This window comes from Dasypus novemcinctus, chromosome 21 (assembly GCF_030445035.2).
Source record: "Dasypus novemcinctus isolate mDasNov1 chromosome 21, mDasNov1.1.hap2, whole genome shotgun sequence".
Lineage (NCBI taxonomy): Eukaryota > Metazoa > Chordata > Mammalia > Cingulata > Dasypodidae > Dasypus > Dasypus novemcinctus.
Window position 1 is genome coordinate 64,471,212 of NC_080693.1, and position 12,184 is coordinate 64,483,395.

A 12,184-nucleotide genomic window follows, 5' to 3' on the forward strand; every position below is an offset into this window, starting at 1 on the left:
TGTGTTCTAGCAAAGAGAGCATAAAGCAAGAAAGAAGAGAAGGGAGTCAGGAAATAAAGGCCCCAACCCAGGAAGAAGTGAGGGGAAATCTCAGGAGGATAGCTGTGTGACAGGCCTGGGTGGCCCAGAAGTGGGGGAAAGGAGGGGCAAGGAACTGCTGTGCACCCTCAGGTTTCATTACCGTTCCTTTCATTTCATTTAGTACTCTTAACTTTTACACAAAAGGGCAAATACTGTATGATTGCGTTACTATGACTCAAATATGTTGTGTAACATGTTTCATGATTTAAAAAAATGTATATGTATGCAATACATTTAATTGAGAAGTATATGTTTTTGTAAGACAATATAAGTATATGTTTTTATTCAACTGTGTTTTCTTTTTTTTTTCTTTTCAATTATTAAATGTAGAAAATAAAGGTAAAAAAAATTTTAAACCATGTCTATGATTAAAAAAAATTTTTAATCCATTTTCAGAAGAGAGCTTGGGAAGAAATAGATGGAAAACCCAGCGTCTTACACCAGAACCCAGGAGAATACCAGCTATTACAGTGTAGAGAGGCTTGCATTCATACTGGTTTGATGATTTCCCTCAGATACCAGGTAGGGATATATCTGGGGTTCAAAGAGGAAATGTTCTAGCTCAGGTACTCAAAAGAGCTATTAAAAGCAGGGAGCCCAGACTCGATTGGGAGGGCAAAACTTAGCCAGAATTATAATAACTGTAGCTAGTTTTTTGTGTTCTTACTACTGGCCAGTAGTAAGTAATCCTTGCACCCGTTGATACTATCCCCAATTTACAGATGAGGAACTGAGGCTCAGAGTCTTTGGACCTTGCCTGAGGTCATACATCCTGGGCTCTGAGCTTGGGGTAGGGACCACAAAGTATTGTGACTAACTTCTCTTCTCTGGACCTTGATATAATTCAAGTTAGAAATTTCTGCCTTCAGTGGTATCCAAAGGGGCTTGTGAAAAATACTGACACATGTAGGGGTGCCCTGGGCTCCATACTGTTTTAGGGAAGGTCCACAGAACAGGTGGTATGGGTTAGAACTGGCTCCAAAGCCCACTTGCTCAGCCACCAGACTGTGCTGCCTTTCCAGCCAGTATCAAAAAGACCTGAGAAATCCAAAGAAAAAGAAAAGAACCAAAAAGAAAGAAAAAAAAAGACCTCGGTGGGAAGTGGATGTTGCTCAAGTAGTTGGGTACCCATCTACCATGTGGAAGGTCCTGGGTTCGGTCCCAGTGCCTCCTAAAGACAAACTAGAAGCCGCACCTGCCACAAGGAGCTAGATGCTGAACCTGCAGCAACGAGCAGATGCCTAAATGAGCAGATGCCACAAGCCAGCAGACACCACAGCCCATGAGGAGTGAATGAGGCTCAGGCCGTTGGGCACTCACCTCCCATGTAGGAGGTCCTGGGTTTGGTTCCCAATGCCCCCTGGAGTTGGCAAGCAAAAAATGAGCAGACAGATAAGAACCACTTGGGGAGGAGGGGGGTATAAATTTAAAAACAAACAAAGAAAAAAGACCTAGTTTAGAATTCTGCTTCTATAGCTCATTAGTTGGGTGGCTTTGGGTCCCCAAGAACCTTAACTTAAGCCTGTTTCCTTATCTGTACACTGGGGTAATAACTGGTGTTTACTAAGGAATATAAGGGGTACTCACAGCAGCCTACCTGGCAAACAGTAGGGTTTGCATCTTCCATAAAGAGATTGAAGGACATCTCCTGGAGGCCTGGAGGACAAATGAGAAGATCGAAAACAGAAAGGAACTGTCAGGGGTTAGGGGTTGCGAGAGACGTGGTGAAGTTCAAATTCTTGAACCCCACTCCTTAGGGCCTGGGTGGGACACAGAAATCTGCATTTAGGATTTATTTCACGGGATTCTGATTCCTGGGTTTTCCCATTCTATTTTGAGTAACTCTGGACAGTGCTTTAAATCTAAACTGATGTGCCAGTGGGATGTGTGGCACCCTCTCAGCACTGGCCTCCAACTGGGCCTACATAACCTCTTTTCCTGCTTGCCCGGTGTTTTCTGAATCTCCCCTTCCATTCTGGCCCCCTCTTCTTAATCTCTTTCATTCTATGACTTTTTAGCCTTCTCTCCATCTCTTGGTCTATTTACCGTCCCTGTCCATTCACCTGCAATACCTTTTGCCCTACTCATCTGGGAAGGCTTGGTTCAAAGTTGTGTCCTCTAGGCTCTCTTGTTCTGGTCCCATAGCTGCCCTTCTCCCAGGATGCGTTGCTTTATTCAGCTTTCCAAAGTGGTATGTGGTCCCCGAAGGTGTAAAACAAGATGAGAAGAGGGTGACAAAGCTAGAAGACTCTGCAGAGAGGTGGGGAGGTAAAAGAAGATCAAGAGAGGAGGCTCCTAAAAAAGCAGACAAGAGATTTCTCCACAGATCCTACAGAGAGCAGATGCACAAAAATTCCATTGAATAACTAGAGGATAGTATGTGTTCTATTGGAGAGTGTGGTAGCTTAAAATTATTTTACGAATTCCAAAAAGAAACACTGTGTTTGTAAACTATTCCTCTGGTGTGTGATACCTTTGAATGCATTAAATTCAGTTGAGGGGCCTTTGATTAGATGACTTGACAAGATTGTTTTAGGGCTTTTGCCTGGACTAGGTTAGTGAGGCATGACTCAGGTTGAGTTTCCGTCCCCTTGCTGGGTCTGATATAAATGGAAACACAGAGAGACTCACTCAGACAGAGACAGAGGGAAAAGGCTCTGTCATTTTTGATCCTACTATTCGATAGAGAGGAGAGGCTCAAGTAGCTGAAGCCCAGGATAGAAATGAACCATTTGCCTAATATCTTGCAGCTGAAATCGGGAAGAAAGCGAATCAGCTGAACCCGAGAGAAGAGGCCTGGTAAGAGACAAGCCCTACACCTGGTTGACTCATCTGAGCTCCAGGAGACAGTTACAGTCTAGAGGAGAAGGCAGAGACCATCAGAGAGAGCACCTGCCTCTTGCTTCAACACATGACAGCTAACTTGGGTGAGAAAGCACCTCTTATGATGCCTTGAGTTGGACTTTTCATGGCTTTGGAACTGTGAGCTTTTACCCCAAATAAATACCCTTTATAAAAGCCAAAATATCTGCAGACCATTAACCCGACCTGCCCCTCCCGCCATGGGGACCTCGTGTGCAGTGGGTGCTGACTGCAGCCTCCTCAGTGTATGAGGCCTGCTGCTTGTAGCGGTTGCCCTAAGGAACCTTGGAGACAGCCCTTGCCTATCGATGGTCCTGTCTGTGACCCCGTGCCATTCCCAATCTAGGCTCCATATGCATTTGTGAGGTGACTTTGGAAAGCCTGAGGGGACGGTGGCCTGGGACCACATCATTCAAGTCATCATGTCCATCCACACCAAGCTTCAGAACAAAGAGCATGTGACTGAGGTGCTGTGCAGTGCCAAGTTCAAGTTCCCTGGCTGCCAGAAAATCCACAGCTCCAAGACGTGGGGCTTCACCAAGTTCAATGCTGACGAATTCGAAGACATGGTGGCTGAGAAGTGCCTCATCCTGGACGACTGTGGGGTGAAATGCATCCCCAGTCATGGCCCCTTGGACAGGTGGCAGGCCCTGCACTCGTGAGAGCTTTGCCAGCGCTGCCCTCAACTGACATATGCCCTCCAATAAATGACTTCTTGGCCGCCTAAAAACAAAGAAAGCCAAATATTTCTGGTCCCTTGCATCAGCAGCCCTTTGGCAAACTAAAAGAGGGAGGGCGGGTCATGCTTGAGCCAAGCTACTAATGCTCTCAGCAGGCCCCCCGTGAACCTCAGCCTGGATTTTCTAGACTCAGTAGTGCCAGTAATGACCAGAAACTCCATCTCTTTGCCAGGTAACTGGATTTCCTCTGGACAAGTGTACTTGAACAAGTTACCTTAGCCCCACTCTGCCTCCCAGCCTTGGTTTCCTCGTGTATTAATTGGAGAAAATAAGATCTACCTCACAGGTAATTTATTAATTTATTTATGTAATATTTAAATGAAATAACATGCACTCAATACCCAGTAGCTATTAGTGACAGGACATTATTTGCTCTGCAAACAGTCTCTGATGCACACAAGCACTTGGGCGCTCCCTGCAGTAACTGGCCCTCCAAGGAAGCTGACATCACAGGTTGGAAATCACTGGTCCATGAGTTGCCTTTCCAACAGAAAAACTTGTACTCTCCTGCCCCCTTTTGGTCTTCCTGCTTTAACTGGCTTGGATTTAGGATGCAGCCAAGCAGAATCTCCAACCCCTACCTACTACATGAATTCTCAGACTTGCTCAGGAGGTAGGGCTCTTGGAAGCTGTGGTCGATTTTACAGATCACTTATTTCCCTAGGAATAATCTTACCAGCAGGAATTATGGCTGCTGGTTCTTTTGTATTTTTTCCCATGCAAAATGAAATAAAAATCACCTGCACATTTTTCTCAGGAAAAAATAAGCTGTCAACCTGTGCCTGAGAGCTGGTTGAGTTTTTCTTTTATTAATTCACTTTGTTGCCCATGAGCTAATAATAGCACAGAAATGGCAGTAGAAGCTCAAAAGCTTAAGCTGTTGGGGAAAAAATAAAATGTGAAATCATAATATCTATTAATTTGCTTTGTTTTAGGCAAGTTATAAAGAGATATCCTGGGAACATTGCCCTAGCATACAATAACCCTATACGAGGATTCCTAATTTCTGATTCATTTTTTAAAATTTAGTTTTTTGAATACTTTATACAAACACATGAGATAAAATTCAAAAGGTACAAAAGTGTTTATGGTGTTGCATCCCCCCAATTCTTTTCCCTGAGGCCTTTACCATTACCAGTTTCTTGTGTGTCCTTCCAGAGGTATTCTGTACCAGAGTTGTCCAATAGGACTTTCTGTATTGATGGAAATAGTCTATATCTGCACTGTCCAATATGGTAGCCATTAGCCACATATATTGAGCACTTGAAATGTGGCTGGTGCAATTTAGGAGCTTGCTTTAAATTTTTTATTAATTTGTATTAATTTAAATAACCACATGCAATTTGTGACTACTGTATTGGACTGTGCAATTCTATTGGTATAACACATAGCACATGCCATACTGCATCTTGCTTTGTTCAAGTAACAATATTTATAAATCTTGGAGATAAATTGTTCTATTTTGCCTCCTTTAAAAAAAAAACCTGCTGGGAGCAGACATGGCTAAAGCAGTTGAGCACCTGCCTCCCACACAGGAGCTCCAGGGTTTGGTTCCCCATGCCGCCTAAAGAAAACAAACAAACAACAAGCAAAAAAAAAGGAAGCAAATGAGGGAGCCCGTGTGGCTCTGTGGTTTCGTGTCAGCCTCCCACATACAAGGCCCTGGGTTCAGTCCCTGGTCCCAGTACCTCAAAAACTGCTACAAAATATCCCCTTGCAATCCAGTAAGGCAGTCTCTTAACCAACCTGGAGAACGCAGAGCCATCACTTTTAACAACAAGCTTGCCAATCATCCACATCATAACCAAGATGCTTTGCACTAACTCTAGTCCCCCCCTCCCCCTCTATTTTTATCAGCTTGACTTTGTGTAGTCACTTTTGGGGAATGGGGGAAACTATTTGTCATGAGTCACTGCCCTAAAATATACTCTCCACCCACATGCCCCTGTGCCTGGAATTCAGTGCTGACATTCTTTAGAGTTAATCATGACTCTCTTTATGTGGTTCTTTAAAGGGCAAAGTCTCCAAGGAAAGGCAGATATTTAGGTAGAACATCTGGGGCTGACTTTGCTTTTGCCCTGATGAGGGAGGCCAAGGGGGCTTTGTGGAGCAGTGGGGGCCTGATGATGAATCGCACTGTTGTTAAAATTTCCCTTGAGTTCAGGGGATCCATAACTAGGTCTGTACCTCCCTGTTAGGGCATTTCAGGTGATGGGACTCTTTCCAGTTCTAAATGGCCTCTAGAGAAAAAAATGTCACCAAAGCGTTTTGATGTTTCACTCTGTATAAGCCCTTCCTTCTGGGGTCTCTTTGGTGTCAGACAGATCTGTGTACAGGTCCCAGCTCCAAATGGCACAGTCCTTTGCTTCTTAAGGGATGAAGATGTAGCACCCTTGGGAGGTCAGGCTATATTTTATAAGGAAGCATATGGGGAGAATGTAGGAATGGCCACAATTCACTCAGTAATATTTCTTGGACCTGGTACTAGGCATTGTGGGGAGTCGGGCTGTGTGGAGAGGAAGGAGATGTGATTCTTGACAGCCTAACAGAGAACTGTGGTTGAGTCTTCAAATTGACAGACATTACCTTCTTGCTGTGCTTTGTTTATAGGTAACCACTAGAAGGGTGGAACTGGGCCCTGGGCACAATCACATACTGGCATGGATAAAATTTTGGTCCCAATTCTTCACTCTTCTCTGTATCTACACTCTTGCCACGTCACATTGTGCTAGAGCATACTTTCCAATCTCCTGGCTCTGACCTTGTCCATGTGACTTGCTTTGGCTCATAGAATGGGGCAGAAACAAAAGTGTGCCTGTTCTGAGCCTAAGCTTTAAGAGGCCTTATACGTTTCTGTTAGGCCTTTTATGCTTCTGCCTTCACCATGAGTAGAACTGCTCCTGGGGAGCTGCTGTCTCTTCATTTGGGCCCCAGAATGAATACATATGGAACAGAGCTGCCCCAGATGGACTGTGGACCTACACCAAGACTCAGAGCCAACCCAGCCAGCACAGCATTAAAGCAGAGGCACACCAGCCAACCTGGAGACCTATTTTAACTGGCCACTACATTTGGGAATGGATTGTTACACAGTATTATTGTGGTAATAACTAACCAATACATATACTGTTCTTTTATTATATTAGGTTATAGGTTTAGCTGCTGCAATAGAGACCCAAAAGAAGTGTGGCTTAAATAAGAGAGAAATCTATCCATAGTTCACGTAACAATCCAGTTAGGAAGTCCACAGCTAGTTTGGTGGTTCATGTGTTAAAGACCTAGACTCCTTCTTTCCCGCTGCTCCACCATCCTGTCCTCATCCATGTGAAGCCTTTATATCGATCACAGGTTTAAATCTTAATCTCCTTCAGTTCCGCAAACCAGAATACTCCACAGTGTGTGCCAGACTCTCTTTCCAACGTGACCCTCTAACACATAAACCCTCAACTTCACTCTTCCCGCTTCTGGCCTTAAGATTTTTTCCTCTTTTTGAATGTGTGCTCTACCTGACCCTCCAGGTCTCAGCCCCAGCACCTCACCCCTTCCAGGACCTCTGCAGCCAGGACTGATGGAGGAGTGAAGGTCCTGTCCGCCATGGGGGTGGGGAGGGGGACAGCACTCCAGCGTTCCCAGTGCTGGGACATCACTGGACCCCAGCTCTGTCGTCCTCACCCTGCACGGCCCTCCCTCTCCTGCAGTCACCTCTCTGCTGACCTCCAGCCCTGAAGAAGGACCTCTGCTTCCCCCCCTCCCTGCCCTCCTCACCTTACTTCAGTAGTTCTCCAAATTTAGTTAGCATAAAAGGCTGTTTGAATGGGCCTCTGTCTGGAGATTCAGGTGAGGTGGGCATGTGGCTTAGAGGGGAGGTTTTTAGGAATCTGTAAATAAGAATTCCAGGGATTTTTTTTTTTTTTAAGTCCTGGGACCCAGGGATTAAACCCGTGACCTTGTATGTGGGAAGCTAGTGCTCGATCACTGAGCCACATCGGCTTTCTTGAGTTGGTTTTCTCATTTGTTTTGTTTGTTGGTCCTTTCTGTTTTTGTTTTTTTCAGGAGGCACTGGGAACTGAACCCAGGAGCTCCCCTATGGGAGGCAAGCGCTCAACTGCTTGAGCCGTATCCACTCCCTCCTAGTGAGGTTTGACGTACAGGTCCATAGACCATATTTGGAGAAATTGTGTTTTCCCAGTCACATTTTCTCTGGCAGTCCTTTGGAATGGAGGCTACTTTTTCACTGATGTTGCATTGCTTGCTGCCTGATTACCCTCCTCCAGCGTGAACAACCCAGAGACAAAGCTAAGGGTCAACTCCAGGTGTTTCTCCAGCACCTCCGGGGATGAGCGCACATCATCAGCATCCCGTACCTCATCTGCTATCCAGCTAGAATGACTTTCTAGGCCTCTGGCTTAGCCAGGCCATCACCAGATTACTCCATGTAGGCCTCCCTCATTTGTAAAGGCTGGGCCGCCCATAAGCCTACCCAAAACAGAGGTCGGGCCCCAGGACACCTCCAAGTACAGGAGGCTTCATCACCATGCCTGTGTGCGGAATATGCTGGACAATGTTGGTTGGCTTTTGACACCACTTCCAACCCCTTTTCTGTAGGTGCTGGAAGTCTGGGAATCATTTCAGACTTCCTTGCCTGCAGGGTTCTGCCAATAAAATGTACTTGTGTGAGATTTAGAAAGTGGAAGGGAGGTAGAAGTCACCCATTCCTCTGTGGTGGCAGCAGACATGCAGGCTCTGGGGGCAGCTGGACTCCACATCCTGCAGAAAACAGCAACCTTGGGACCATGGGGCTTCAGTGACCACAGCAGTGGTTTCCTGATGCTTCCTGACTCCTGTGGCCTGGACAGCAACTGTGATAAAGTAACCATCCCTCCCCACTGCCAGCTTTCACCACTTCTAACCCCTCCAATGATAAGCACCTAATTGCCATATAAAATCCTCTTTTGCTTGAAATATCTGAAGTAGTTTCTATTTTCCTGTCTGTGGCAGTTCTAAATGTGTCCACAGGGGAGCAGATGTAGCTCAAGTGATTGAGCACCTGCTTCCCATTGTAGGAGATCCTGCGTTCAATCCCTGGTACCTCCTAAAAAGTAAAAAAATAGAAAATAAAATGTGTCCACAAATTCTTTAAGTCTCCCTTCCTCAAAAGTTGGAGCCTAAGCCTCCTCCTTCGTGTAGGCTGGATTTATGCACTTACTTTTGGCTTCCTTTACATGGCAGAAGTGGTGCCATATGACATCTGAGGCCAGGCCATAAAGGAGAACTGCTGCCTGGTGCTCTCTCCCATTCGCTCAGGCTGGAGGAAGTCAGCCATCAGGCATGTGGAGATTCAAGTAGCCTGTAAAAAGGCTGATGTGGGGAGGAACTGAGGCCTCCTTCCCACAACGGGCACCAGTTTGCCAGCATGTGAGTGATGACCACCCTGGAAGCTAGCCTTCAGATGGCCAGAGTCCCAGATGTCATCTTCCCACCACCCCCCGTCCTCCGGTTGAGATCTTGAATGCAACCTCATGAGAGCCTTACAGCCCGAACTGCCCATGGAAATTGTGAGGAGCAAGTGTTTCTTCTGGGGGGTAATCTGTTACGCACCGCCGGATGACCAACACATTGTCTGATATAGGAGTTGAGTCAGACGGCTTGAGAGCTTCTGAGCCAGTATGTTTTTTAATGATGCCCTTGTGACACGGGGACTTTGGCCCTGGACTCTAAATCTTCCCCTCTACTTCAGTACTTTCCATGCCAACACCTTACCATGCTACATACATTTTCCTGGGCATAAAATTCCTTTACCTCCTGTCATGTAAAGGGCACACAGAACCACATGCATCACTAGCACCAAATGGTACAAATATAAAAGTGGTTTTTGCTTTTTTTTTTTAGAGGGGAGGAACAACTTACAAGCAGAATAATAATGGTGCACTCTATTCTCCAAACACTCATTTTCCTACAGAGCGGGTGTTTAAGCCAGGCTTTGCGGGACCATGTACACCATGGCTAGAGTTCCTGTAGAGAGGAGATAGAGATCTACCCCAGGGCATTACATGTTTGTAGGGGTTGTGAGGCAGAGAACATCTCTGCTGCTAGATATGGAAGCCCCGTGATTCAATGGCCTCGTTGGAAAGGTGGACTCAGGAGCTCAGTGGCTGGCATCTGCTTATTCTTCCACTGAGCTCGCTGGCACCTGCTGAGGTACCTCTCTGCTAAGCTACTAAAAGAGGAAAGGAAACATGTCTCTAAGGTCACCTGGATTTGTCTCTCCTCCTAGATGACCAGCACTTCACTGACTCCTGTTCCCAGGGTATACTCGGACCTTGTCATCACCTGGAATCTATCATAAAAATCTGAAATCCAATCTTCTCTGAAAACAAGCTCTTGTTCTTCCAGTTCTTGTTCACATATATCCACTGAACACATTTTTTTCCGTTGTAAAAAGATTTTCTACGTCCATTTGCTCTCACTTGCTACTTAGCCTGGACTCCCAAATTGATCTCCTGGTGTCTCTACTTCTAGGCCTCTAAAACTCAAGCTTGGTCATGCCTCTCTTCTGCTTGAAACGTCAGTAAGTAGTTCATCACTTGCTGGGTCAAGGTTCCTTAGGGATCTGGTTCCCTGCACAGGTGTGCAGCTTCCCATACTGCCTCTCGCTCCTTGTGCTTCCTGCTCCAGGCCACACCAGCCTTACACAGTTCAAGAACACCTCAAGGTCTCATGTCTCCCTGCCTTTTGACTCTTGTCTAGAATGTTTTTTCCTTTGTATGCCTATGAAATATCTGTTTTTCTTCCAGTTCTCTTCCTTCAAGTCATCCCTTAGACCTACTTCTTTCTAGACAACCAAGAGAGCTGAACCACTTCTTGTGTCCCTGATCCAAGGAGAGGCAGCTCTTTCACAAGCTGGTCAGACAAATTCTGGGCTCAGGAAAAACCTCTGCCCAATCTTGGACAAACTGAGTAAAAGAGAATCTCACTCTTGGGAATTTTAGTTCAGAATTAGGATAGGGGAAGCTGATATGGCTCAAAGGACAGAGCGTCCGCCTACCATATAGGAGGTTCAGGGTTCGATACCCAGGGCCTTCTGACCCGTGTGATGAGCTGGCCCACATGGAGTGCTGCCATGAGCAAGGAGTGTTGCCCTGCACAGGGGTGCCCCCCGTGCAAGGAGTGGCCCCAGTGCAAGGAGTGCAGCCCCGCGCAGGAATGCAGACTGCCCAGGAGTGGTGCCGCCCACACAGAGAGCTGATGCAGCAAGATGATGCAACAATGAAAAGAAGAGACGCAAAGACAATATGAGACAGCGAACTAGGGAGTTGAGGTGGAGCAAGAGAATGATCACCTCTCTCCCACTCCGGAAGATTCCAGGATGGGTTCCCAGAGTTGCATAATGAGAATACAATACACACAGAAGAACTCACACCGAATGGACACAGAGAGGACACAATGGGGGTGGGACAGAAATAAGAAAAATAAAAATAAAAGGATTATGATAGGTAAGCATTTGAGACTAATAAGAAATATACACATTTGAGGTGGTGTTACATATTAAAAATATTATCTAAGTCTCATTTTATGCATAAAATTTGACATAAAGTAAATCCACTCAAAAATATCCTGGACCTACCTGGATTCCCTGTCTAGACTTTTGGGAACCAGCACAAGGATTTCTATTCTTGGTTTCTCATCAGCTCCCTGTCTTTATGTCCAACTTCCTGTTAAAATATAGGGTTTGGGTACCATGGGGGTTTTTCTGTTCCTGGGGACCTAACAGTGTTAAAGTGCTTAGTACTGTACCTGGTCCACAGTGGTTGATCAGTAAATAGTAGCTGCCATCACCACCACCGTCGTTGTGATTGACTCTGATGGCAACCATGGCTTTTCCTTCTCTATTTCCCTATACCCTACAGCAAGGCAGTGTAATGGTTAAGAGGCTTTGAAGTCTAATAGCTAGGAGGTAAAACCTTAACTCATCACTTTGGGATGTATGATCTTGGGCAAATGACTTCTATTCTTTGGGCCTCGTTTTCTTATCTGTCAAATGAGGATGGCAAAATATGCCTCCATGGAATTTCAGGCTCAATGAGATAAGACTGCAAAATGTTGAATCCATCAAGTAAACAAATAGTAAATGGCGGCAGTAGCTGCTGCTGTTTCTTCTTCTTCTTATTTAGTTTAGTGCTTTAAACACAGTAATATTTGTTGGGTCACCAAAGTCACTACAGAGAAAAACACTTGTTTTTCATCCTCAGTAAGGAACTTTGGGTGACTTGGGCCGGCATCAAGAGAGCAGCTTGAGATGTGGCCCAGCATCAGCAAACGTGTAAAGCAGATGAGGCACTAAAGGGGAGCTCGTTTTGCTTGGAACCCCAACCCGCAGGAAAAAAAAAATGCTGGGCTCTCTCCCAGCTGCTCCGCTCTTCTGGGGGACTCTGGGCTGTTGTTCCTTGGTTGGCATCATTCCTCACCTCAGGTTACTGTAAGTTCAATAGGTCGATTATCAA

General features: G+C 45.7%; 1 long non-coding RNA gene and 1 other non-coding gene across 6 annotated transcripts in view; both read left to right on the top strand.

Moving 5' to 3' along the window:
• The window catches only part of LOC131275064 (uncharacterized), a 360,126-nt gene that overhangs the window by 20,889 nt on the left and 327,053 nt on the right, over positions 1–12,184 (top strand). For 2 of the 5 annotated variants that reach the window (XR_011646912.1, XR_011646911.1), the window contains exons 2-4: positions 478–603; positions 2,832–3,008; positions 3,856–3,969. This is a non-coding gene — a long non-coding RNA (uncharacterized lncRNA). Of the gene's footprint in view, positions 1–477; positions 604–2,831; positions 3,009–3,855; positions 3,970–6,171; positions 6,358–8,912; positions 9,240–11,932; positions 12,062–12,184 lie in introns of those variants that run through there. The other 3 variants (XR_009182506.2, XR_009182507.2, XR_009182505.2) reach the window with 3 other exon arrangements.
• On the top strand, positions 3,110–3,240 carry LOC131275152 (small nucleolar RNA SNORA70). The gene has a single exon (XR_009182588.1). It is a non-coding gene; the product is annotated as a small nucleolar RNA SNORA70 (small nucleolar RNA).